The sequence below is a fragment of the Pinus tabuliformis genome, chromosome 9 (genome assembly GCF_031772625.1).
Source record: "Pinus tabuliformis cultivar Carrire ecotype Pingquan chromosome 9, CPIR1, whole genome shotgun sequence".
NCBI lineage: Eukaryota > Viridiplantae > Streptophyta > Pinopsida > Pinales > Pinaceae > Pinus > Pinus tabuliformis.
In genome coordinates, this window is record NC_142307.1 from 164,386,096 (window position 1) to 164,413,680 (window position 27,585).

The window sequence follows — 27,585 nt, forward strand, 5'->3', positions numbered from 1 at the left end:
GTGTTTCTGTTGGCAGGAAGGTCACCTTGATCCCAGCTCCTAATCCCACTGAGGGAGAGGTGAAATCAGAGGTGCTTGATGGCCTTTTTCTGAAGCTTGTCCCTGTTAATAACCTATCAACTCAATCTAAACATCAAAAGTCTTTCTAATCATCAACAGTGACCTAAATAATCAACAAGATTTTAATCTACTTAACAGAAATTATTTTGCAAAGACATAAAAACAAATAACAGTACAGAAAGGAGGCCTTGGCACTTGGGTTGGGCCCAACCCCAAGAGCTACAGGCTCCTATAAAGAACTCAGAACTGATGCCAAGTAAATCTGATTTTCATTACTCAAAAATAATCATCACAAGAAAGTTATACAACAGTAGCTACAAGAAAACGAGCTAAGAAAATCACAACACTATAGTGCAAAACCCAACAGTTCCAAAAGTAAACTACAAAGGCTGAGGCCTCCCTATTTATGCCCTACGAGGGTCCTAGCAGCCCTCCTTAATTCAAGGGACTCGGCTGTTCAAACTGCCAGTAAACAGTCACTCTTCACAAAGCTGCTCGGCTACCTTTAGGATTCGTTTTGGTGGCCTGCTGAGCTCCGAGTTGAGGGTGGAGATTTTGAGGAAGGGCCATTTAATGCAAGAGACAACCTCCCTATGAATCCTCACCCTTGCTTCCTCATGCTTGGCTATCACCTGGCTCATAATTTCTTGGCTTTGCTCCAAAATTTGTCCAAAAAACTTGAAATAACCACGTATTAGCCTCCTTGGTAAAGTGACCACCCTTATTCATTCAAATAACATAAACATACTCAAAAAACATGCATAATCTATGAAAAATGGTGGATTGATCAAGGACAATTAGGCAAAATGAGCCCAATAAGTTACCCAATTCGGGGCTCATCATCACCCCCCTGCTAAATGGGTTGCTCATCCTCTGAGCAACTAGTCCAGCTCATCATCCTTTATAGCTTTGACCACCTCCCTCACGTCCCAGGCCTCCACGGTGATATCTTCTTCCCGGTCGTGGAATCCTGCTTTCCTTTCCACTTCCTCCCACTGTCTATCTTCCTCCTCTTCCTTAACTCCTTCTAGCAATCCCAAAAGCAAAGGAGGACTGAATTTCAGGCCAATCCAATTGGCCTGCAGATTTTGCATCAACTGTTTGTAGAGAGGTACCCTTGCCAAGGCCTCCCTCATCCTGGTGGGAGAGTGGTATTCTCTTATCTTCAAGCTGTGAGGCAGGGTGTTCCACCGCCTTGTGCAGGCATGCAGGCAGTTTTCCCCCAACAGTCTCTCCATGTCCTCAAAGTGGGCAATAGCTTGAGCCTGTTGCTCAATGTATTCTGGTAAATCCTGAGGGCTGTTGGTCAAGTGCTGGTGGGTGCTTATCACTGCTGAGGGGTCATCCGGCTCTGTTCTGATCATTAATGGCTCACTGAGTTCTCTGCTTATGATACTGTGGAACTCTGCTGCTCTCTTTTCCTCATGATTCATCCAAGAGGCCATGGCCATAAGTTGGACATCTCCTATCACAGTGTTGGGATCCCATGCATTCATGTTTGGAAGGACGAAGTTGTGCAAATAAAACTCGGATAATTTGGCCCTGTCCTCTGATGAATTGCTGCCACATAAAGCTGCAAATTGATGATAATTTTGAAATGGAGTGATGCCCCTTTGGGCCAAGGTGTTGATCTAAAACTGCAACCACTGATCCTTAAGGTATAGGGCGTACGATTTGGCAGGCTGCCTACACTGCAGAGCTTCCATTGCCCAACTGGCCATGCAGGCTAGTTGGGCCTCCTTGTCTTGTACCTGTTGTTTCAGAGACTGTATCTCCTAGCCTGCTTACAATTCCTTATCCTGTAGCTGTCTATTTAGTGTCTCAATTTCAGCCTGCAACCCATCTTTCTTCTGTTGTTCATCAAGGGTTTCTTTGGCTATTGTGGGCTCCTCTTGTTGTTGTTGTTCTCCCAAGATGTGAGGCCTGTCTTCCTTCTTCTGTCCCTGTAACTGTAGCTGCTGTCTAAGCAACTCATTTTCTTCCTGTAGCTTGGCCCGCTGGCAGCTCTCCACATGCCGTACCATAGCCAATTCCCTTCTCGCCTCCTTGAGTTGTTCCTCCAGGGGACCTATATCTGCCACACCCTTGGACTTAGCGATCTTCATCCAAGTGTGGGTCCTCACTCTCTCTTCTTCTAGTGCAAGGAAAAGTGGCACTGTGAATTTTTGGGGAATGATCTTTCCGGCATCTAAAAGGTTATAGTAGGAGCCCAAGCTGGGCTGGGGGATAGGTTCCACAATGTTCTCCACATTTTCTTCCTCTTGTGGTGATTTAGCTGCCTCTCCTTCCATTTCTTCGGTCTCCTTTAGCCTAGCTAGTGTTTCCTGTAGAACAGTCTCAGCATCTTATAGAGAGGCCTTTGTGTCCAACATTTTCATTCTTTCTCTCCAAGTGGATGTCTTCGGGCTTCCCCGTTCATAGGTGATGGATGCCTTTGAGGGAGACCTCTCCTTTTGTGTAGCTGGGGTGTCTAAAATCGTGATTGGCTCTTTTGACGGTGGCTGGGGTCTGCCAGTTTTTATCCGCATGCTCCTTCTTGCCTTAAAATACATGGAAGGCTCCCTCTTTCGCTTCCCTTTTTGCTTTGGAGATGTGCTTAGGGTAGCCAACACAGCTGCTGCCTCCCTGGCTAAAATATCAGGCAATTTTTCCTTCTGTTGCCCTGCCTCCACACTTCCTGTAGAAAGTCCTGTGTTGATTGTTTTTTGGCTTCCTGTAGAAATTGTTTTCAGGCTTCCTGTAGAAATTGTTTTCACTGTTTTGGTCGTCTTGGCTGGGGGTGCCTTCCCTTTTAATTTTGGTGTAGTTGTCTTGGTTGTGTCCTCACTTGCTTGGACATTTTCAATCCTCTCTGCCCTGCTCTGTAATCATTTCTCCCTTGGTGTTGGTGCCTTTGTTCCACCCACAGTTTTGGGCTCAGCAGCTTGGCCTTTCCCTCATTTCTCTTCTTTTTCTTTAGGTGGTGGTCTGTCCTGTGTTTCCTTACCCCTAGCTATCTCTTCTGCCTCAATGTGCTTCCTTTCTTCACTGCTGGATGAAGTGAGTTCCACGGCCAGAATTCGAATATCATCATCCTTGGACATGTTCCGGAAAATCTCCCAGGAGAGAGGGACAGTGTAGGTATGGAGGGCATCTTCCACTAGAAGCTTGATAAGCCCATGATGGGCTAGTTGATCCGGTGTCCCTTCCTTCAATTTTGTGCCACACTCAATTAATGATTGTAGGAGGAAATAGGGGATGCTTAACTTTTGTTCTGGGGGTAAATCCATCCTTTTTTCAGGAACCATGGAGAAAAAATTGGACGCAAAACTAACGAAGCAATTTCATGCAACCACAAGTAAACTGCTATTTTGACTCACAAGCAGACTTGTCTCTAACCCTCCAATTCAAGACAGCTCAATTCACCATGTTTTCAACATATACCATGCATGGGAATGGTGTTTTCGAGCCTACCTCTCTTCGAAACTCCAATTTTGACGCAGAAAGTCTAGGTTTCTCTGCTCCGGGAGGCTATGCCATGTTTCCTGTAGAGCTCCTTCCTGTAGAATGCTTTGCCGGCTTCTGGAGGATGTTACGGTGCTTCTGAACGAGCCTAGGACGCGGGAGAATTTTGAAACAGGCCGAGAAGCTCGGGCTAACAGACTGCGGAGGAGGAGGACGCATACTTTGTTGAGAACGGTTGCAAGTGTAAATGACAGCGGTTAACGTGAGTTCTTCGGCCAAGCATTTTTGAATTATGGCGCAATTCATGGCGGGGAGGTGAGGTGGCCAGGCCGATCCGTTATCCAATGTCATGGCCATCATTCCTCTGAGTGTCTCTGACCGCCATTACCTCTCCTCTGCCATTAACCGCCGCCACCCTGCCAATCCTGCCGATTCTCCCCGACTGGACACTTCCCACATGTCGGCTGCACGTCTCTTTGGCGAATTCGAACGTAACCAAGCTCGTTCGGATCCCACAAAGCCATTCGACTGACTGTGGGTGGCCAGTTGACTGGCCACCGAATTCGTTCAATCCGAACCATTTCACAGACATGCAGTTTTCGGAATATAGTCTATGCAATTTGATGAATAAGGTTAGACACTTACCTGTGTGGCCGTGGACGTGTTCTGCAGGCTTCGGGACTTGGAACGACGGCTTTGCTCGCTGCTGCTTCATGCACAGGTGCTGGAACTCCTTCTTTCATTGGTTGATGTTGTATGCACAGCTTTGGGACCCGATCCTCTGGTTGTAAATGCTGCATGCACAGGCTCTGTCTGATTTCAGCTGTCAAGGAGGTGTTCACGTCCAAGCGGAGTTTTTTTTTTACATGTCCCCTGTGTTGATTTCAGCTTATATGGACTCCAGAGTATGTGCTTCAGACGAATCAGCTGCTACAGGATTCATGTAGGACATCCTGTAGCTGCTTCTCCTCCTGGGTGCATGCTTAAACGAGCAAGGTTGCATTTGCGGATCAAGAGTCCTAATGGAGCTTTGACAGGTAGAGTGTGCGAGCCTTTGTGTGCTTGATTTGTCACTTGGAAAAAAAAAATCAATTTGAGGAAAACAGGACTCTTTGTATGACAGTGTAGGAATACATAACCAGATTGTTGCAATGGCGGTGGAAAGAGATGAAACAGGTGATGGATGGAAGAGAGGGGTGGTTGCAGGCCTAATCCATAGACTCCAAGCTTCAATTCCCCTTCCAAAATCGAATTTGGCATGCCCGAAGGCTCTACAGGATGTTTCCTGTAGAAATGCAGAACTTCCTGTAGAAAGCCCCAAAACTTCTTGTAGGAGGTGGAATCTCGACCCGAATGTGATCAAACCTTGGGAAAAGTGAGTGGCTATGGAGGGAGTGTCTGTAAGGATGTCCTGTAGCCTGGTACAGACCCTTGTCCTCGTTTTGCGTGACCTTCTTTATCTGCAATGTATTCCCTGCAACCTGCAATAATTTTACAGAGATTAGACCTGTTTCTTTTTTTCTTTCTTTTTTCTTTTTTCTCTTTTTTTCTTCCTCTTTTTCTTTTTGAGAGACAGCATGGGCGCCTCCATGAGGTTTTCACCCCCACTATCTGCCCTGGGCACCTCAGATAGGTTTTCACCCAAGGATCTTTTTTTTTTATTCCATTTCTTTATTTTCTGAGGGACAGCAGGGGCACCTCCATGAGGTTTTCACCCCCACTATCTGCCCTGGGCACCTCAGAGAGGTTTTCACCCAGGGATCTTTTTATTCCTTTTTTTTTTTTCTTTTTTGATGATCAAGGTGTGGGTGGACTAGAGGCAGAGCCCTGCTCCACTACCAGCACTGATTTTTCCAAAGATTCAGTGAACTCTTACCTCGAAAGGGGTTTCCTGTAGATTTTCAAACGATGCCCATTGACAAGCATGGGGATGGCTTCTTCATCAATGGTCCTGATAAGGACTGAACCATTGTAATTGAATTTCTCCACTGTATATGGTCCTAACCATCTTGTCCTCAGCTTTCCTTTGAAATCCCTGTATCTTGAGTCATACAGCAGCGCCCAATCTCCCGGCTGGAATTTCTTTTCATTAAGGTGTAGGTCATGCCATATCTTCCTTTAGAGTTTAACTACTTCTGAGTGGAGGAGGGCTTGCATTCTGTGTTCATCTAATCCATTCAGCTGCAATAATCTTTCATGTTGAGCATGGCTGAGATCTAGGTCCAGCTGAGCTGCCACCCTCAATGTGTTGTACTCAAACTCTATGGACAGCAAAGCTTTCTTCCCGTAGACCAGCTCATAAGGTGTGAAACCTGTTGTAGTCTTTCAAGTGGTGTTGTAGACCCAGGTGGCCTCAACCAGGCGATTTTCCCAATCCTTTCTGCTGTTGCTCACCACCTTAGTCGAAATCCCTTCCAATGCTCTATTAGTGACTCCCACCTACCCATTTGCTTGAGGATGATATGGGGTGGAAGTTCTGTGCTTGATCTTGTGATGAGCGAGCAAGTCTTCAATCAGGTTGGAGGTGAACTGGCTTCCTTGATCGGTGACTAACTCTCTTGGGTAGCCAAACTTGTAGAAGATATTTTCCCTTAAAAACTCAGCCACCTTTTCTTCTGTTGCTGATTTGATTGCCTTTGTTTCTGCCCATTTTGTCAGATAGTCGGTGCACACAATGATGTAAGACATTTGCTTTGAAGGAGGGTTGATAGGACCCACAAAATCCATGCCCCACTTCTAAAATGGCTCGAAGGTCACTTGAGGTTGGAGAGGCATTTCATCCCTTGGAGTCAGTTTCCCCATCCTCTGACATCGGTCACACTGGCTGATGTATCTTTTGACATATTGGTGAAGAGTAAGCAAATAGTAGCCTACCTGTAGAATTTTGAAGGCAGTCCTTTTTGCTGCAAAGTGGCCTCCACAAATTCCGTCATGACAGGTCAGGAGGATGTCAAAGACTTCCTCCTCCCTAACACAACGCCTCAAGATTTGATCTGGGCCAAGTTTAAACAGGTTACCCCCGATCCAAGTGAACGGGGCACTCTTCCTCACAATTATGCTCTTCTCCTTTGAGGATAGATGCGGAGGGAACTGTACTGAGACCAAGTAATTTTCTATATCAGCAAACCATGGAGAGAGTACAAAGATAGAAAATAGGTGTTCATCTGGCATCTGGTCATCCACTGCCCCTTCCTCACCTGTAGGCAAATCCAATCAAGACAAGAAGTCAGCAACAACATTTTCCTTACCTGGCTTGTTCACAATAGTCAAATCAAATTGCTGCAACAAAAGTAACCATCTAATGATACGAGCATTGACATTAGGCTTATTCATTAAATATCTAATCACAGCATGATCAGTGTGTACAAATGTTTGATAACCAGTGATGTAGTGTCTGAACTTGTTTAGGGAATGGACTACAGCCAGGAACTCTTTCTCGGTTACAGTATAGTTCATTTCTGCCTTGGACAGGTTTTTGCTGACGAAGAATATGGCATATGGTAGTTTCTCCTCAACTTGTCCTAAGGCTGCCCCTATGGCTTTGTTCGAGGCATCGGTGTGGATGTGGAAAGGTAGGGCCCAGTTTGGACCTCTCAAGATCGGGGCAGACACCATTTTATCTTTCAACTCCTCCAGAGCCCCTTGACAGTCGTCAGTCCATTTGAACTCAACATCTTTCCCTAAGAGGCCAAACAATGGCGAGGCTAGCTTACTGAAATCTTTAATGAATCTTCTATAATATCCTGCTAGGCCTAGGAAACTCCAAACATCTCTTACCTTTTGAGGAGGTGGGACCTTCTGGATGATAGCAATCTTGTTAGGATCCACCTGTAATCCTTGCCGAGAAATGGTATGACCTAGCACGGTCCCTTCAGTCATCAGGAATTCACATTTTTCGAGATTGAGGGACATGTTCATCTCAATGCACTTGGTTAGAACTTTTCCCTGATTAGTCAATGTTTCTTGGAAGTTGGACCCATAAGGAGTAAAGTCATCCATATAGATTTCTACCGAATTGTGGACCAACTCGGAGAATATGCTCAATACTGCTCTCTGGAAAGTGGCAGGAGCGTTGCATAGCCCAAAGGGAAGGACTCAGTAGGCAAAGGTACCCCATGGACAAGTGAAGGTGGTTTTATCTTGGTCCTCCGGGCTGATTTGGATCTGATTATACTCGCTGAACCCATCTATTAAAGAGAAGAACTTCTTCCCTGCCAGTCCATCCAACACTTGATCTATGAAAGGCAAAGGGAAATGGTCTTTCTTGGTGGCTTTGTTAAGTTCTTGGTAATCTACACAGATTCTCCACTTCCCGTTCTTCTTGGGCACAAGCACTAAAGGTGAGACCCACTCACTATCGGAGATGGGGTAGATGAATCCTGCATCCAATAATTTTTGCAATTCTTCTTTGACAATGTCTTTGAGGGCTGGATTCATTCTCCTCTAAGGCTGCCTAACTGGTTTACAATCTTCTTTAATGTAAATTTGATGGGTACAGACCGAAGGGTGGACTCCTTTCATCTCCTTATAGCTCCAAGCGAAAGCGTCCAGATGATTGTTCAGTAAGCTACACAGCTCCTTCTCCTGGGAGGGAGATAGGGAGGAGCTGATCTTTAAAGTTCTTTTGGGGCCAAAATCCACATTCTTAACTCTGGGAGAGGTCGGATCAGTCACACAGAGGTCCACTAAAGTGCTGGCTTGGGTATCTTCCACCAATTCCTCTAAGGACAGTGCACTGGGAGGTGGATTTTGAATCAAATTCTCAATCAAGTCATCCTCGGTTTGAGGGCCTCCCCTGGTGGTTTCTATTGTGCACAATGGTGCCGAGTAGACCTCATCCTCATCTCCCTCTTCCAACCAAAGTGGTAAGTCATGTTCTAGCAAAGGTTGGGCAGGAGGGTATAGGACTAGCTGCTTGGACATGGGCCCATTTTTGATGGTCATGCTTCTAGCTCGACAACTGATGTAAGCATCCGTAGTGGCTAACCAAGGCCTTCCCAAAATGAGGGGGTATCCAGTGAGCTTTGCCTTTGGTTGAAGGACCAAGAAGTCCACAGGGTACTCCCAAGAGTCAACAGAGACCAAGACATCTTCCATAATCCCTTCAGGAGTCACGGTGGAGCGATCTGCTAACTGCAGGACTATCGAGGTCTTCCTTAAGGAACTCTAAAGGTTGAGTTTAAGCATGGTGTCCCGGGTCATCACATTAATGGCAACCCCTAGATCAATCAAGGTATGGGGGATTATGGTGCCATTGATGTGGACATCAACTACAGGACTCCCAGGGTCCAAATACTTTGGACAGATTACTTGCCCCAACATTAGATCGGACAGTTGTCCTATGACATTGATAGTCGAGGCATCTCTCTTTTGCCTGCCTGGGTGCCTGAAACACTTCTCCTTAATCAATTTGTTGTATATTGGTACATATTTTATGGCCTAGAGAAGTGGTATTTTCACACACAACTATTTAAGTTCTCCCAGAAGTTCAATCTCCTCTGGGTTTGGTTGTGTGGCTTCTGTTAGTCGCTCAGGAAAGGGTGGAATGGCTTTGGGTTCACTTTCCTGTTTCTCTTCCTCGTCCTTTGGGGAAGGAGGTTGGCGATCTGGAAGGGTCTTCCCAGATCGCAGGTTGATCTCCTGTATCTCCACAACATAGGTAGGGCATGTTGTCTCCCCAATGTATACCTGCTGGGCCTGTCGGTTGTTGGGGTTCAGGTTCGGTTGAGCAGGCATCTGGGGTTGTCTTGGAGGAGCAGGAGGTAATGGTTGTGGCTGAGCCGGTGGTGGAGGCAGAATGGTAGGAGGAGAGTTGTATTTGGGCCTCCACCCCAGTTGAGGTGCATTCCACTGAGGTTGTGGCTGGACATGTGAGTGAAACGAGTGAGAAGTGGGTTGAGTATGGTATTGAGATGGATAAGACCATGGAGGAGGTGCGGACCAGGAAGGATGAGCAGGGGGACCCCAAGAAGGTATGTGAGCAGATTGGTTGGGGCTATAATAAGCTTGGGATGTCCCTTGCATCCCCTGCTGGTAAGGTCTGGGCCCATGCGGCCTCCTTTGGTTGAGGAAGTAGAGAGGTTCAGTGGTTGCCTCAGTCCCTTGGTACATGGCTTTAAATCCGGGTAAGGTTGGGCATTGGTTTGTGGGGTGGTTTTCCTCACAAACGAAACATACCTCTACTGAGTGCAATGGACACTCATTCTTAGGGTGCTTCCTCGTACATCTGGGACAAAAAATGGCCAAAGCCCTCTCAGCTTCCTCTTTCTTTTGTTGGATTCGGAAAGTGTCAAGTTGCATGGCAATGGTCTGTCTCATCTCACTTTTGAGGTCTTCCATCTGATTAGAAAACTCATGCTTGGAGAAGGTGGTACTAGTTGAAAGTGGATTCCCCCTACCTCTTTTCTGAGCTGTCCTAGAATGGTTTCTAAACACAACCTTTATGTCCTCATAAGGCAGTTGGTAGATGTCTCCTCCAGCTAGCATGTGAAGGGTATCTAGAAGGTCTTCAGGGACTCCTCGGAGCAGAACCAGCTTTAGAGATTCAGGGTCAAGTGTGCACCTGGCCCGTTTATAGTTGAGTTGGAACCTTTCCTTGTAGTCTTCTAAAGACTCATCATTTCCCATGATCATCCGAAAGATTTCTCCCTTTGTTTCCTTTGACCTACAGTAGTCCCGGTATTTGTTTTTAAAGGCTTGTTGCATCTGAGCCCAAGTTCTGATACTGTTTCTAGGTAACCCCATGAACCAGCATAATGCTACATCCTTGAGGGTAGAGGGAAAGAGTTTCAACTTCTGCACATCTTCTGCATAGTCATAAGTTCGACAAAGGACAGCAAACTCAAACAGGAAGGTATCAGGGTCTTCAGTGGTCAATCCATGGAAATGAGGTAAGGTTGAGCGATTGATGTTCTTCATCTTCATGTCCCCATTGGTCTCTCGGATGGGGAAGGTACCTTCTATTCTCTCATCATCTTCTCTACCATTTCTTTTTTCAGCCATGGTCTCAAAAGGAATGTTTTCTTGCTCTTCTTCTGTTATAGGATCTTCGTATATCTCAGGAGGTTCACCTATAGGTTCTTCTGGGTCACTGCCACCAAAGAAGAGAGAAGGGTGGCTCAGTGAATTAGTGGGGGTGTTGGGTAGGAATTTTCTGGTATTATCTCTGTTCCTACAAGGCATGAAAATATTTTTGGTTGCTTTTTCTTTTTTCTGCTTGTACCTGCAAAACTGAAACAGATGGAATTGCAACTAGCTAAAATCTATCTTGCGGAAATGAAAATGTAGAATTTGAAATGAAAGCAGGAAAGGACTAATCTATTTTGCTGAAATCAAATTGCAGGAATGGAATGCTAGACTACACTTGCAGAATTGAAATGCTATTCTACGCTTGCAGAATTGAAATTGCAGAATTGAAAGGCTAATCTATGAAAGCAAGAAATGTCTAAGTTACTTTTGCAGAAATGAAATTGTAGAATGGAACTGAAATAAACTACTTGGCAGAAGGTTGGAGTGGAAAAATAGAAGAAAAGTAGCAATCACAAATACTCTGATGCTTCCCCGGCAACGGCGCCAAAAAGATGGTGGGATCCAGTATTGCAGCAATAACACTGCAACTCCTGGGACTCCCTTCTTTACTTTTATCAACCCAGTTCGTAACAAACTTGGAAGCGATGGTGCTGTATGCACAAGTACTAGCTCTTGCCGCAGCTGTCACTTGGTCAGCTGGCACAAGTCCGCCAAGAGCTTAAGCCAACTTCTATGAGCTCTGAGAAGAAGTTTTTTAACTGATGGATGAAAGCTAACTCAAAGAAGGTTGATCTACTTGTAGAAAGAAACTGGAAAGCTGAAAGGAAACATAAACCCTAGCAAACCCTAATTTTACCAGCTAGCCCTACTGATGCAAGAAAGAGGATGAAAGCTACTGAAAGAGATTCCATTGACTTCTAGGAAGGTAAAATGCATGTTTCTAAGCTACTTCTATAGTAACATCTGAAAAAAAAACATCTTTTTGTATTTATGAATAAGTTGTCAGAATTATCATGCATGCGATTTAACTGTTTTTTACTGTGCAGAGGTGGATTGGCGAGAGGAAATGCTTGGAGGAGGTTGAGAAGGTTCAGAGAGGACCTAAGGGGTCCCTAACACCCTTCCAGAGAGTTTCACAGAGTTTGACTATCAAGAATCCTCATTCATGAGCTTCTACAGGAAGTTTGCAGGGGTTCTACAGGATGTTCTGGAATTTCTACAGGATGTCTGTAATTTTCTACAGGGTGCTCAGAAATGGGATTTTGGAGAATGGATGGAGAGAGAAAGGTGAAGGAGTGAGTATGGAGGTAGGGCAAGGGTGTGAGGAGGTCCAGGACTTGGTGGATGGAGCTGAGGAGAGATGAAGATGGCTGGATTTGTTCAAGGAGGAGTGATGCAATGTTGCACAAAAATTAGGGTTATGTGAGAAAATGTGGCAAACATGAGGGAAGAATTCATGTTAGGGGATGGAGCAGATGGGATTGATGGAGTATGGGCAGATAGACAAGTGGTACGGGTGCTCTGCAAGTTGTTTCTTCAACTAAATCGACGAAGACTTGGAAAATCCGAGACCTAGTTACGTTAACCTAATCTTATCTAGCTAGCAGTAAAGAGGATGAACAGAAGTTTAATTGCAATGAAACCATGTATATTAACTATGAAATGAAGCAATCAAGAATCTGAACATGTAACAAACTTCTGCAAATAAAAATCGAACACTAATGATTGCATGGCAAAGCAAAGACAGTGTTTTTGTTGGCAGCAAGGTCACCTTGATCCCAGCTCCTGATCCCACTAAGGAAGAGGTGAAATCAGAGGTGCTTGATGGCCTTTTTCTGAAGCTTTTCCCTGTTAATAACCTATCAACTGAATTTGAACATCAAAAGTCTTTCTAATCATCAACAGTGACCTAGATAATCAACAAGATTTTAATCTTCTTAACAGAAATTATTTTCCAAAGACATAAAAACAAATAACAGTACAGAAAGGAGGACTTGGCACTTGGGTTGGACCCAACCCCAATAGCTACAGGCTCTTATAAAGAACTCAGAACTGATGCCAAGTAAAGCTGCTTTTCATTACTCAAAAATAATCATCACAAGAAAGTTATACAGCAGTAGCTACAAGAAAACGAGCTGAGAAAATGACAGCACTATAGTGCAAAACCCAACAGTTCCAAAAGTAAACTATGAAGGCTGAGGCCTCCCTATTTATGCCCTACGAGGGTCCTAGCAGCCCTCCTTAACTCAAGGGACTCGGTTGTTCAAACTACCAGTAAACAGTCACTCTTCACAAAGCTGCTCGGCTGCCTTTAGGATTCGTTTTGGTGGCCTGCTGAGCTCCGAGTTGAGGGTGGAGATTTCGAGGAAGGGCCATTTAATGCAAGAGACAACCTCCCTATGAATCCTCACCCTTGCTTCCTCATGCTTGGTTGTCACCTGGCTCATAATTGCTTGGCTTTGCTCCAAAATTTGTCCAAAAAACCTGAAATAACCACGTATTAGCCTCCTTGGTAAAGTGACCACCCTTATTTGTTCAAATAACATAAACATACTCCAAAAACATGCATAATCTATGAAAAATGGTGGATTGATCAAGGACAATTAGGCAAAATGAGCCCAATAAGTTACCTGATTCGGGGCTCATCAAGCATGCACTGGAAGGAACTTCAATTTTTTGTGCATGTAAGGATAGAATGGAGGTTGTATTAGATGATAATGTGGTTTTGGAATACATCAAGACTAATATTCATAAACCTCCTGCATCATATGCACAATAACTGACTCAGTGAAAGAAGGATACTGCTAGATCTAGGAGGATGATCCTAGAAGGAGTTAGAGACCATTTTGTTTCAAATTTGCATGGTAAGGAAACTCCATTCTAGAAGTGGAAGGCCCTTACTGATCTATTCAAAAGCAATAGTGATGCCATAAAAATAGCTTGGAAGAACAAATTGAGTAACATTCGAATGGGCAAGGATGAGCCCATTGTTACATATCTATCAAGTTTTACTCAAGTGAGGGATAAACTTTGGGGGACAGTTCGATAAGAAAATCTTGTCAGCCTTGCTCTTCTTGGGCTTCACAAATCTTGGTAGATTTTCCTGGATGCAATGAATGGCAGAGATAAGCTCCCTAATTGGGAGAGACTGTCATCATATCTTGTGTAGGAAGAGATAAGGAGGAACACAAGGGATGGAGTCTCATCCAGGACAGAAGAGGAAGAGAACTTTGTTTTAACTGGAAAAGGGAAGAAAGAAAAGGGAAAGAATTCCCGAGGCAAAATCGAGTCTATTCAGAATGAAAGCAAGGGAAAGAAGGATCTTAGCAATATCAAGTGCTTTCATTATCATGAGTTTGGACATTATGCTACAAAATGTCCAAACAAGAAATCTAACAAGCATGATGCATCAGTAGTAGGAGGAGAAGGATGTTGTTCTTAGTTTTATCTAGGTGGATATTGGTGGTTGCCGGCCTATTCCACTTGGACCCCAACATTGTCTCTTTCAGTTTTTCAGTTTCCTTAATTGTAGCACAATTTACTATTTTTGGCAGTTTTTCAGATCCTGAACTTCCGAAGCCATTTTAAGGCCCTAAACGACGTTTTTAGGGAAAATCAAGACATAGAGAACTTCCCCAACTAGCCTACCAATTTGTTTTTTGCCTACTCTTTGAGATATTTTAAATGAGGTATTACGATAACCAAACGAAGATTGTATGCCAAAGTTACGACCTAGGGAAGTTGATGTACCAATTTACCCAAACGGGGCCCAAACATTTGGCACTTCATATCCTAGGGTTAGGTTTTTGGATGTTTAGGGTTTTCCATTGTTTCTCAATAATAAATAGGCCTTAGAGCCTCATTCTAACATAGCTTAGAGGCATGTAGCCGCCACATCGCTTCTCAGAGATAAACTACCATTGCCTGAGTTAGTTTATTTCCATTTTTTTGTAAGAATATTTCAGTATTCTGATATTAATGAAATGAATTGTTATTTCTGCTACATATGTTTATATGTGTAATTTGTTGCATTCCTCTTTAAGTTCAGATCATAGTTTGAATTGGATTTCTCTTTGATAGCTTGCATGGAAAAATCAGTTCCATGTAGTGTATGGTATATTGACTCAGGGGATACATAATTCTTCAATGGTTTAGAGGAGAACAACATGTAATTCCATATCGAGCTTGGAGATGATGGTAGAAACTGTTATGCAACCATCTCACAAAAAGATAGACCAACAACTTAAAAAAATGTCCTCTTCGAGGGGGAAACCTCCTTTACATTACATAAATGAACAATTATTGGATGATACAAATGACAAGACCTCCTTTGTATATATAGGAGTCTAAAGGGTCACAATATAATCAGAGCTTACATAAAAATAATAATGTAAGGGCACAACAATAACAATAGTGGGTTTCTATGGGGAACAACAATAACAATATGGGGGCTACATGGGCACAACAATACCAATAAGTGGGATACACTAGTATTATAGGGACCTAAAATTCCCTCTCCTTCAAAAAAGTGTTGTCCTCAATGCTTGAGTAGGTATGGATTCTTTTGTATAAAATTATCATCCTCCCATGTGGAATCTTAAGCAGGTAAATTCTTCTACTTTATGAGATACTCTAAAATTCATCAATTTCGTAGTTTTCGGGTTCTTGTTTCCATGACTTCTCTAGGCTCAAACATGAGTTTTCCTTCTTCGTCAAGTTTTGGCAACACTGTTTGAACTAGAAGCTTGTCACTGAAAACCTTCTTTAAGCATGAAACATGGAAAACTGGGTGTACTCGGGAAGGTGCAAGTAGCTCTAATTTGTATGCTATAATACCAATCTTTTGCATCACCTTGTAAGGATCGTAGTACTTGGGTGATAATTTATTATCCTTCTTAGCTTTCTTGAGAGAAATTTGTTTGTATGGTTGTAGCCGTAAATATACCTAGTCACCTACATGAAAACTTCTTTCACTACAATGTTGATATGCCTATTGTTTCATTCGATTCTATGCTAGAGTGGGGTTATACTTAAGAGTTTGAGAAAATTTTGTTGATGCTCGATGTGATATTCCACTACTTGAACCTTAGAATTTTCTCTTAAAGATGATGTGATGGATGGTGGATGATATCCATAAAGTGCCATAAATGGGTCATTTTTGTCGCAGTATGGAAGGAAGTGTTATAACATGAGTCAGGTAGAGGTAACCACTTGAGCCATTATGTTTATTTATCATATACAAAGCAACGAAGATATCCTTCCAAACATTTGTTCACTAAATTAGTTTTCCCATCAAATTGAGGATGATAAGATGAGTTATGAGCTCATTGAGTACGAAGACCATATTATAATTTTGTCCAAAAATTTCCAGTGAAAATGGGATCTTTGTCACTTACTATAATCTTTGGATTTCCATGAAGCTTTTGAATTGTTTCCGTAAATTCATTAGCAATTGTATTGGATTTAAAAGGATGAGATAATGCATAAAACTGTGCATACTTGGTAAGTCTATCATCTACCACCATGATGACACCCTTTCCTTCAAACTTGGGTAAACTTGTGATAAAATCCATTGGGACCTCCTCCCAATGCTGACTTGGAATGGATAAAGGTTGTAACAGACCCAGGGTCTTAATTCTCTCAACTTTATTTTTTTGGCAAACCAAACATTCTGCCACAAACTTCTGAATATCAGATTTAAGGCCATCCCAAAAAAAATCTTCTTGACCCTATGGTAAGTTTTCAAAAATCCTGAGTGCCCTCCTAAGGGAGAGGTGTGCAATTCCAAAAGAATATTTTTTTTGAGTTGGGAATTATTACAAATATATAAGCGATCTTTGTACCATAATGAATCATTTTTCTAGCTAAATGTATCAAATATACTGGGATCTTGCTACAAATTTTGAATGAGTGACCACACGTCTTCATCATTCTTCAATTGATCCCTTGATTCAATTTTCCACTCAGGTTGGATAACAGAAATGACACAAAGCAATGTTTCCATATCCTCATCCTTTCTTGAGAGTGCGTCTACAACAACATTTTGCTTCCCTTTTTTGTATATGATTTCAAAGTCATAAGCCAACATCTTTGTCACCCATTTTTGTCGCTCTTCTGAAGATAATTTTTGATCCAAAAAGTATTTAAGACTATCTTGATTTGTTTTTACCTTGCAGTGTCTTCCCATTAAGTAAGGTCGGAATTGCTTTAGTTCCTGTAGTATTTCCAACATTTCCTTCTCATAAATAGGTTTTTGTAAATAACTTTCTTTGATTGGACGACTTTCAAAAGCAATGGGTATTCCTTATTAGATTAAAAAAACACCAATTCCATTTCCTGAAGCATCACATTCCACAATAATTTTTTTGTGAAGTCTAGCATAGCTATGACCAGTGCTTGGTACATTACCTCTTTAAGATTTTCATAGGCCTTCGTTGCTTATGGAGTCCAATAAAATGCATCTTTCTTTAGTAATGATGTTAGAGGTGTCGCTATTCTCCCGTAATTCTTATCAAAATTGTGATAATACTCTGTCAACCGGAGAAATCCTTGAAGATGCCTTATGGTTGTGGAGAATTTCCATTCCTTAATGGGTTTAATTTTGTTAGGGTCTACATTAACACCCTCATGAGAGATAATATGACCCAAATATTCCACCTCCTGTACTCCAGAGAAACATTTGGAGGTTTTTGCATATAGTTGTTTCTCCTCCAATAGTTTTAGCACCCTGTCAACATGTTGGACATGATCCTTCCGAGACTTGTTATAAATTTGTATATCATCAAAAAATACTAACACAACTTTTCTAAGGAAGAGTTTGAAAATGGAATTCATAAAACCTTGAAATGTGGAAGGTGCATTATTAAGGCCAAAAGGAATGACCAAAAATTCATAATGACCCTCATGAGTTTTGAATGTTTCTTTCAGAATGTTTTCAATCTTCATTCTAATTTGATGATATCCTAAACAAATATCCAACTTGGTGAAGTAAATTGCTCCATGTAATTCATCCAACAATTTATCAATGACAGGAATGGGAAATGTATCTTTAATAGTGAGCTTGTTGAGATCCCTATAGTCTGGACACATATGCAATGATCCATCCAACTTGTGCACCAATACTACTAGAGGGAGAAAAAACTTTGAGTAGGTTGAATTATACTAGCCTCTAGCATTTCTGCAACCATACGTTCAATTTTACTCTTTTGGGCATAAGGATATAAGTAATGCTTGATGTTTGGAGGAAAACTTCATGGAATCAAGTGAATCACATGATCGTGATCATGAATAAGTGGGAGGCCTTTAGGAGTCTCAAACACCTTGGAATGATTGTCCAAGAATTTCTGGAGATCTTGAGAAATAGATGATTTTGATGTTTGAACCCCTAGTGAGAATAATTGTGAAATTATGCCTCGTTTTTATTTCTTCAGAAGCTTTGTTATTCCATTATAGTTGATTATCTTTCCTAGTTTCCCCACGATACCCCTTAATTCAACTTCCTTTCCTTCCCAAAAAAATTCAAGAAAAGTTCTTGAAAATTGAAAGTTGTCGTCCCCAAATATAGTAACCATTGGTATCCTAGAACAACATTAGCACCACTGTTATGAAACCAGCTCACAAAAAGATAGAAAAGATAGATGAACTCCTTAGAAATAAGCCTCTTCGAGGGGGAAACCTCCTTTACATTACACAAATGAAAAATTCTTGGATGATACAAATGACAAGACCTCCTTTCTATATATAGGAGTCTAAGGGGTCATAATATAATCAGAGTTGACATAACAATAATAATCTAAGGGCACACTAATAACAATAGTGGGCTTCTATGGGGCACAATAATAAAAATATGAGGACTACATGGGCACAACAATATAATAAGGGGGTTGTACTAATAACAATAAGGGGTTACACTAGTAGTATAGGGACCTAACATGCCCCTCTCCTTCAAAAAGTGTTGTCCTCAACGCTTGAGTAATTCTTGATGCTTCTGTATAAAATTCTTGTCCTCCCATGTGGAATCTTCAGCAAGTAAGTTCTTCCGCTTGATGAGATGCTCTGAAATTGATCGATTTAGTAGCTGTTGGGTTCTTGTTTCTGTGACTACTCCAGGTTCCAATATGATTTTTCCTTCCTTGTCAAGTTCTGGCAATATTGTTTGAACTGGGATCTTCTGCAACTTTTGAATGAGTGGCGACACTTCTTCATCCTTCTTTGATTCATCCCTTGCTTCGTTTATCCAATCTAGTTGGATAATAGAAATAACACAAAACAATGCTTCCACATCCTCATCCCTTCTTGAGAGTGCATTTGCAACAACATTTGGCTTCCCGTTTTTGTAGATGATTTCAAAATCATAACCCAATATATTTGTGACCCATTTTTTCTTTTCTTCTAAAGATAATCTTTGTTCTAAAATGTATTTCAGACTATCATGATCCAAGTTTACCTTGAAGTGTCTTCCCATTACGTAAGGTCACCATTTCTTAAGTGCATGTAGTATTGCCAACGTTTCCTTCTCATCAATATCTTGCTTGAGATGTAGTCATAAAAATACCCAATCGCCTACATCAAAACTTCTTTCACTGTGATGTTGATATGCCTCTTGTTTCATTTGATTCTGCACCAAAGTGGCGTTATCCTTTAAAAGTTGGAGAACTTGTTGTTGATGCTTGATTTGATCTTTCATTGCTTGAACCTTTTTCTTCTTGATATGTCCTTCTATATTGAGAGTTTGAGTGGTAATTTCTTCCAATGCATTACAATATATGGTCAGATTCATTTCTTGATGCTCGATGTGATCTTTCACTTCTTGAACCTTTTTCTTATTGATATTTCCTTCTATCTTAATAGTTTGAGGAGTGGTAATTCCGGCCAATGTATTACAAGATATTCTAAGATTCATTTCTTCTTTCTCGATGTGATATTTCACTTCTTGAACCTTTTTTTTTTCCTGATATATCCTTCTATCTTGATAGTTTGAGGAGTGGTAATTATTTCCAATTATTTACAAGATATGGTCGGATTCATTTCTTCTTTCTCTGGGGTTGGGTCCTAGTGTATATCCTCTTCTTTTGATGTTTCTTGATGCTTTTCTTCCTCCTCTTCATAATCTATGTAAAATAATTTCTTCTCAGAACACTTATGACCTTTAGTGTATTTTCTATCACAATTGTAACAAAGCCTTTTTTCTCTTTTTTCTTCCAATTGTTGCAGTGTAAACCTTATAGGTTGTGGAAGGCTAGGAGAAAAAACACTTCCATAATTATAGTCATGAGTGGTGGGATTCCTTGTTTCCATAATTTCGATTTCAATTTTTATTGCCAACCTGAATGCCCTCTCCAATGAATCAGGTTCCCAAAGATGAACCTCATGTTGAATGCTATCCATTAAAGTCCCTATGAAGACATCAATCCATTTCTTCTCTGGAATATCGTTTACCCTTATATTCAATTTTTTGAAATCCTCAATGTGCTCTACCATTGAACCCTTTTGTTTGAGATTGATCAATTGGCTAAAGAAGGTGTTACCCTTTGTATCCTCATAATGTGCTATCATTTCTTTTGTGAAAATCGACCAAGTGACAAGTGCTCTATGAGAACACAACCCTTTATACGATAAAAATTGATCTGGTTCTAAATATGAAGATGCAGTACATACCTTTTGTAACAGTTGCACCTCATGTCGCACCTCATGTCGATAAAAATATCGCTCCATCTATAGTATCCAATTTATCGGATCCTTGCCATCAAACTTCCTCATATTTCCTTTTCTTGATTTTAGGAGCTCGATCTTGAAACGACTATAACTCTGTAATTTTGGATCTCCAAGTTTTGAAATTTCGTTCTGTAGTAGCCCTCTGAGTCCTCTTTCTAACCCCAAAATTGTGATCAAGATTGGATTCCGTAAGGAAGCGTTATGTCAAATCTCCCACGATGACCCAATTATAGACTAATTCAATAGATCGAACTTGTACGAAGTGCCTCGTGCCACTGTTTCAACCTTAGGACTTGAAACCGATACACAGAAAACTACAGTCCGTCCTCTTTCTGCAACTTCTTATGACAAAGTTATGACAATTTTCCCAAGGTCACCTGTTTAGGATGTATTTCAGGATCCTGTAGAAACCCTAAATGTCTTAGATTATATCTCTGAAAATATAGCGATTCAAGATCTGAAATTCAGACCGAGCTTCACCAAGATTTTGGTTCAAATGGGTTTTAATTTCAGAGTCTGAACCTTCGTAGAACAAATATTATAACGAAAAGTTCACGATGACCTGTTTGAGATGAAATTTTGGAGCTTGGAAAAACCATAAATTCCTCAGATCATATCTTCGAAAATATAGCGAGACAAGATCGCAAATTCGGACGCACGATTTAGACCGATTTCTTCTCAAATGGGTTTTTTTTTAGCTTCTGAAACATCGTAGCGAAAAATTTATAGAGAAAATGCCACGATGACCTGTTTGGAGCAGTGAAACCCTCGAATCCACAACTCTAATACCAAATTTTATGAAACTAGCTCACAAAAAGATAGAAAATATAGATGAACTCCTTAGAAATAAGCCTCTTCGAGGGGGCAACCTTCTTTACATTACACAAATGAACAATTCTTGGATGATACAAATGACAAGACCTCCTTTCTATATATAGGAGTCTAAGGGGTCATAATATAATTAGAGCCGACATAACAATAATAATCTAAAGGCACACTAATAACAATAGTGGGCTTCTATGGGGCACAATAATAACAATATGAGGACTACATGGGCACAACAATATAATAAGGGGTTTGTACTAATAACAATAAGGGGTTATGCTAGTAGTATAGGGACCTAACAACCACCCTTTGGAATTGAAAGAATTGGACTATTAAATACATATTCCCCCATATTTAGCTTGATATTATGACACATTCCTGAGAAATTTGTAGTTCCTCCATTTGCAAACATTACTTGACACTCTGGTGCGGGATATAAGAATCAATTCAATTCCTTGGCGATCTTACAATGAATAAAATTATGGGTGCTACCCGAATCAATCAACACGATTACCTTTTTATTCTTCATATATCCTTCTATCTTTAGAGTTTGAGGAGTAGTAATTCCTACCAATGCATTACAAGATATGGTCGGATTCATTTCTTCTTTCTATGGGATTGGTTCCTAGTGTATATCCTCCTCCTTTGACATTTCTTGTTCCTTTTCTCCTCCTCTTCATAATCTATGTAGAATAATTTATTCTCAGCACACTTATGAACTTTGGTGTATTTTCTATCACAACTGCAACAAAGCCCTTTTGCTCTTTTTTCCTCCAATTGTTGTGGTGTCAACCTTATAGATTGTGGAAGACAAACATTTCCATCTTTATAATTGTGAGTGGTAGATTTCCTTATTGCCATAATTTTTCTTTAAACTTTTCTTGCCACCATGAATGCCTTCTCCAATGAATCAGGTTCCCAAAGGTGAACCTCGTTTTAGATTTTATGTTTTAAAGTCCCTATGAGGACATCAATTCTATGCTCCTCTCGAATATTGGTTACCCTAATATTCAATTTTTGGAAGTCTTGAATATGCTCTGCCATTGGAACCTTTTGTTTTAGATTTATCAATTTGTTAAAAAATGTGTTTCTCTTTGTATATTCATAATGTGCTATCATTTCCTCCATAAAAATTGACCAAGTGACAAGTGGTATGAGAACAAATCCATCTATACCATACGAACTTATTGGGTTCTAAATATAAAGATGCAATACATACCTTTTGTGAGGGTTGCACATATTGTAAATCAAAATAATGCTCCATCTATAGGATCCATGTTATCAGATACTTTCCATCACAATTCCTCACATATATATTTGGAATTTGGTGGTTCTTAAACCCCACAATGGAGTCTCTAAAATTGTAATTCATATTCCTTTTGTCCTCATCATGATTTTCATGGATTACCATGTCACCACTGGGAACAATTTCTTGCAACAAATTTGTCAAACCTTCCATGTCCATTTTTAAACCATTCATGTCACCTTTTAAACCATCCATGTCACCTTTTAGTTCATCTTTCGTTGCTCTTTTTGAGAGCTAAATTTGTTGCACTTTGTCCCATAATTTGATATATCATGCTGCAATTCTTCCTCTTTATGCGTTATAATAGAGATTTATGAGGGATTAATGGGTGTATAATTATTTTGGTTAGGAGGCATTTTAGAACCTACTGCTGATATCTATGCTTCAATATGCCCTTGGAATCACTTCAAACTAATTTTTCAAACAAAAGTTATGTAATTTTAAAAAAAATTAACACCTTTTTATTGATTTTAGGAGCTCGATCTTGAAACGGTTGTAACTATATAATTTCGTATCTCCAAGTTTTGAAATTTATTCATATGGTATCTCTCTGAGTCTTCTTTCTAACCCCACAAGTCTAATTACAATTGGAGTTTTCAAGAAAGAGTTATTCCAAATCTCCCACGGTGATCTGATTATGGACTAGTAGGGAAAAATTTTACGATATTCCACGTGCCACTATTTCAACCTTTAGCCATGAAATTTTTAAACCAAAAACTAAAATTTGTGCACTTTTAGCTACTTTTTACAAATTTCAAATCCATTTCCTAAAATGAAAGTTATGATGATTTTCCCTAGGTCACCTGTTTGAGACACAATTATGGAGCCTACAGAAACACTAACTTCCTCACAACATATCTTTGAAAACATAGCGAAACAAGCTCTAATTTTTTTTCACAAAGTTAAATAAGATTTCAGCTTCATGTGGTAAACATTTCAGCTTTTGAAGCCTCGTAGAAAAAAGTTATAGTGAAAATTCCAAGTTGACCTATTTGAAGAAGTGAAACACTAGAATCCAAATATCTGATACCAAATGTTATGAAACCAACTCACAAAAAGATAGATCAAAATTATCCTATTCGATGGGGAAACCTCTTTTTCATTACATAAATGAACAATTATTGGATGATACAAATGACAAGACCTACTTTTTATATTTAGGAGTCTAAAGGGGTCACAATATAATGAGAGCCTACATAACAATAATAACATAAGGGAATAACAATAATAATGGTGGGCTTCTAAGGGGCACAACAATAACAATATGGGGGCTACATGGGAACAACAATAAGAATAAGGGGGACACACTAGTATTAAGGGACCTAACAGATACATGACCAAAAGAGTTGGTACAATGAGCTTTAAGAGGGAGTCTAGTTCCCTTCTCCATCTCAAGAATGTGATGTATGTTCCAAGATTAAAGAAAAACCTTGTCTCAGTAGCAGTCCTTGAAGAAAAAGGGTATGATGTAGTATTCAGTAAAGGGAAGGCCTACGTCAAGAATTAAGCTTTAGGACAAGTCAAGTAGATTGGTGTTAGGATCAAGAACCTCTACAAATTGGAGGTTGATGCATGTGCAACCTTGAGCAACAAGGCAGGAAGTTCTCAAAGTAGAGATGCGGCAGTTGAGCAAGAGCAGGATAGAGCTCTCAAGATGGATCCTCAACTAGTATCTTGGTTTCAATCTAAGCACATTGGAATTTAGGTTGACAAGAAAGATGACGATGAGGATCGTATCCCAGGGCAAGTGGAGGTAGCCACTCAGTCAATGAGTTCCAGTATAGGGAAAGTTCAATCCAAGTGGGCAAAGGAATTTGTTAAGGGAGCTCAAAAGAGAGTTAAGTCTCCCGGTTGTTAGGGTCCAACCCTAACCCCCTTATTTATGTAATAGGATCGAGTCATAATTATAGTTAAGTAAAGAGTCAATAAAGCCCATATTAATAATTGTAAGTGGTTGACCCGCATTTAATGAAGGGACCACAATTAGTTGCAAATGGGCCATGGTATTAGATAGATGGTATTAATAAGAACCATGGTATTGCCCCATGGTATTGCATGTATGAATCCTGTATAAAGGATAGAGACTCCCCTTGAGGAGCATCGTGTCTTATTTTGTAATTGGGCTCATCTCTATTGGAGGTTGCCCCCTCGAAGAGGCAAGTGAACATTGCTTTCTGAATAATAAAATACTTGTTGGTATTTCTCATCGTTCTATGTTCTGGGTATATTTCTTCTCATATTTGGTATTCTGGTATCGTCTTGCAGGTTAAGAGCATAACAAGTGGTATCAAAGCGCTTTCCAGGGCCGGTGGGATCTCCAATTTTTAGCAAAAAAATGTTTTTGGCTAGAGACGTGTTCCGGCATCCTTAAACCGCGGGATCTATCGTTGAGCGCATAAACCTGTGGATTTGGGGAGGCATGCACGCAGGAAATACAAGAGGTGGTCATGCTTGTTGGACTCCCTTGTAACCCCTGTGGGTACCCCTTCGAGTAGTAGCACATTAGACAGAACCGTGCACAGACTATCTTCCAAGTACCCTTTGGGTATATCGGAAGCCCCCTAGGCTCCCTTGAAACCTCACCATAGATAAATCGTCGGCCGTTTGGCTGCCACAGTACACCGAGAACAGCACTCAGGGAGATTACTCGCGCATACGAGAGGATAATTGGGTTGTACGGCTAAGGTTTCGGTTGATCCTCCTTGGTTAGTGCCCTAAAAGATTGGGCCAAGTACTACTGTCAAACCCTTATGTATATTGCGATCTATATCACCTGACACTCATAGAGACCATAGTTCCCTTCTCTATCTCTGGATCACGCATCATCTTTGCCAAATTAGATCTCACAGGTGGGGTTCTATCGCAGTGGCAGCAATCAGTTCTGCCATTCAGATCTATCAGATCAGCCATTCAGATCTATTAGATCCATCAGATCTACCATCCAGATCTAGCAATTTGGGATCTGTAACCGTCGCAACAATCAGATCTGCCATTTAGATCTGACTAATTATGTGGGCTCCTATACCTGGGCGTGATTTTTGCAAGACTTTGGGTAGCATTGACTTTTTTGGGATTCGGCTACTGCAGTATTCCTAAGCAAGGAGTAAAACTCAATTCGGAGTATTAAAAAAAAAAAGTCTGAGACCCCCCGAGACGCTTACTGGAGACTTATCCCATAAGAATCAGGTCGATGAGTTGAGCAAGGTGGTACCATTCAATTTTTAGTGCCAAAAATTTCGGGCGGTCCCAAATTTCAAGTGCATCGGATTGGTGCATGGTATAAACTAGAGCTCAAGCTATGGCCAATGAGAGGATTGACAACCTTCAATCAACATTGAACGATATACTGTTGTCGCTAAAGAACTTAACTAAAACACTCTCAAAGGGCAAGATGGAGGAACGCGCGGAGGCATATATTAGCAATGAAAACATTGAGGGTGAGTGTAACCAGTCTCGTCACCTCTTTGGCACCCACCAACAATCCCAGCTGTGACCACCCAAGCTGGACATGTATAAATTTGATGGCTCTCACCCGGCCACATGGATAGCACAAATGGAGAAATATTTCGCACCGAATCACATCATGGATGATGTGACTCAGCTTAAAGACCCAAACTTCAAATGGGGGATTATCAGCCTTTGAAGCCTTAGCTTTCTGTACTCAGCTTAGTGTGGGTAGCATGTACTTGGAATCAACGTTGCTATGGAAGGCCCTTGACTTGGCTAAAAATGTCAAACTTCAAATGGGGGATTATCAGTTAAAGACCCACATGTTTGCCATACACATGGGAGGGTGCGACGTTGTCCTAGGTGCTGAATGGCTTCGCACACTTGGCCCAATCACAATGGATTTCTAGGAGTTATGTATGAGCATTAAGCAGAACAACCACACACATACCCTTCGCGGACTCCAGGCGGGAGCTCCCTCTATCATCAACTCACATAGGATGGAAAAATTGTTTAAAAAGGGCCACCATGGAGTTATAGCCCAATTTAATGTCATCCAGGCCTTCGAACCCAATTCTCTTCATATTCATCCTGAGATGCAACAAATCTTAAACAACCATCTGCCAGTATTTGACAAGCCTCATGAGCTTCCACCCTCGAGAGGGGAACATGATCATAGCATCATTTTGGTCCAAAGGGCCCAACCACCAAGTGTGCGCCCATATAGATATCCATTCGCCCAAAAGAATGAAATTCAAAAAATCATGAAGGAACTCTTGGAAGCAAGCGTCATTCGTCCCATCATTAGTCCTTATTCATCGCTAGTGGTCATGGTGCTCAAGAAAGATGGGGAATGGCGTATGTGTCCAGACTTCAGGCCCCTCAATAAGTTGACGGTCAAAGATAAATTTCCCATCCCGGTTGTCGATGATTGCTGGATGAACTAAATGGGGCTCAATTCTTTACTAAGCTCGACCTTCGCTCAGGCTATCACCAAATTCGCATGAAAGAAGTAGACATTCCAAAGACTGCTTTCTGAACTCATGAAGGCCATTATGAGTTCCTGGTCATGCCATTTGGTCTTTGTAATGACCCATCCACTTTTTAGAGCCTTATGAACCACCTGCTCAAACCATATCTCAGCAAATTTGTCCTTGTTTTCTTTGATGACATCCTCATCTATAGTCACACCTAGGCCACACATCTTCGGCATGTAGATCTGCTCTTGCAACTGCTCTGCAAGCATAAATTATTTGTCAAGTTGTCCAAGTTCTCTTTTGGCATGGAAGAAGTTGAGTATTTGGGCCACATTGTGGGGCGTGAAGGTGTCAGGGCGGACCCCAAAAAGATCCAGGAAACATAGGATTGGCCTCAACCAAATTCCTTGAAGAGCTTGAGAGTATTTTTGGGTCTCACAGGCTACTATCACAAATTTGTTTGCAATTATGGTCGCATTGTTAGGCCCCTCACTCAACTCCTCAAGAAAAATTCATTCCTCTCAAATGATGAAGCACAAAAGGCCTTTATAACTCTCAAACATGCCATGTGTTCCACTCCATTATTAGCACTACCCAACTTCACCAAATCTTTTGTGATTGAATGTGATGCTTCTAGTACGGGTATTGGGGCCATCCTAATGCAGGAAGGTCGACCCTTGGCCTTCATGAGCCAACAACTAAGTGGGAAGAATCTGGGACAATCTACCTATGATAAGGAGATGATGGCCATCTTACATGTAGTAGATACCTAGCGACCATACT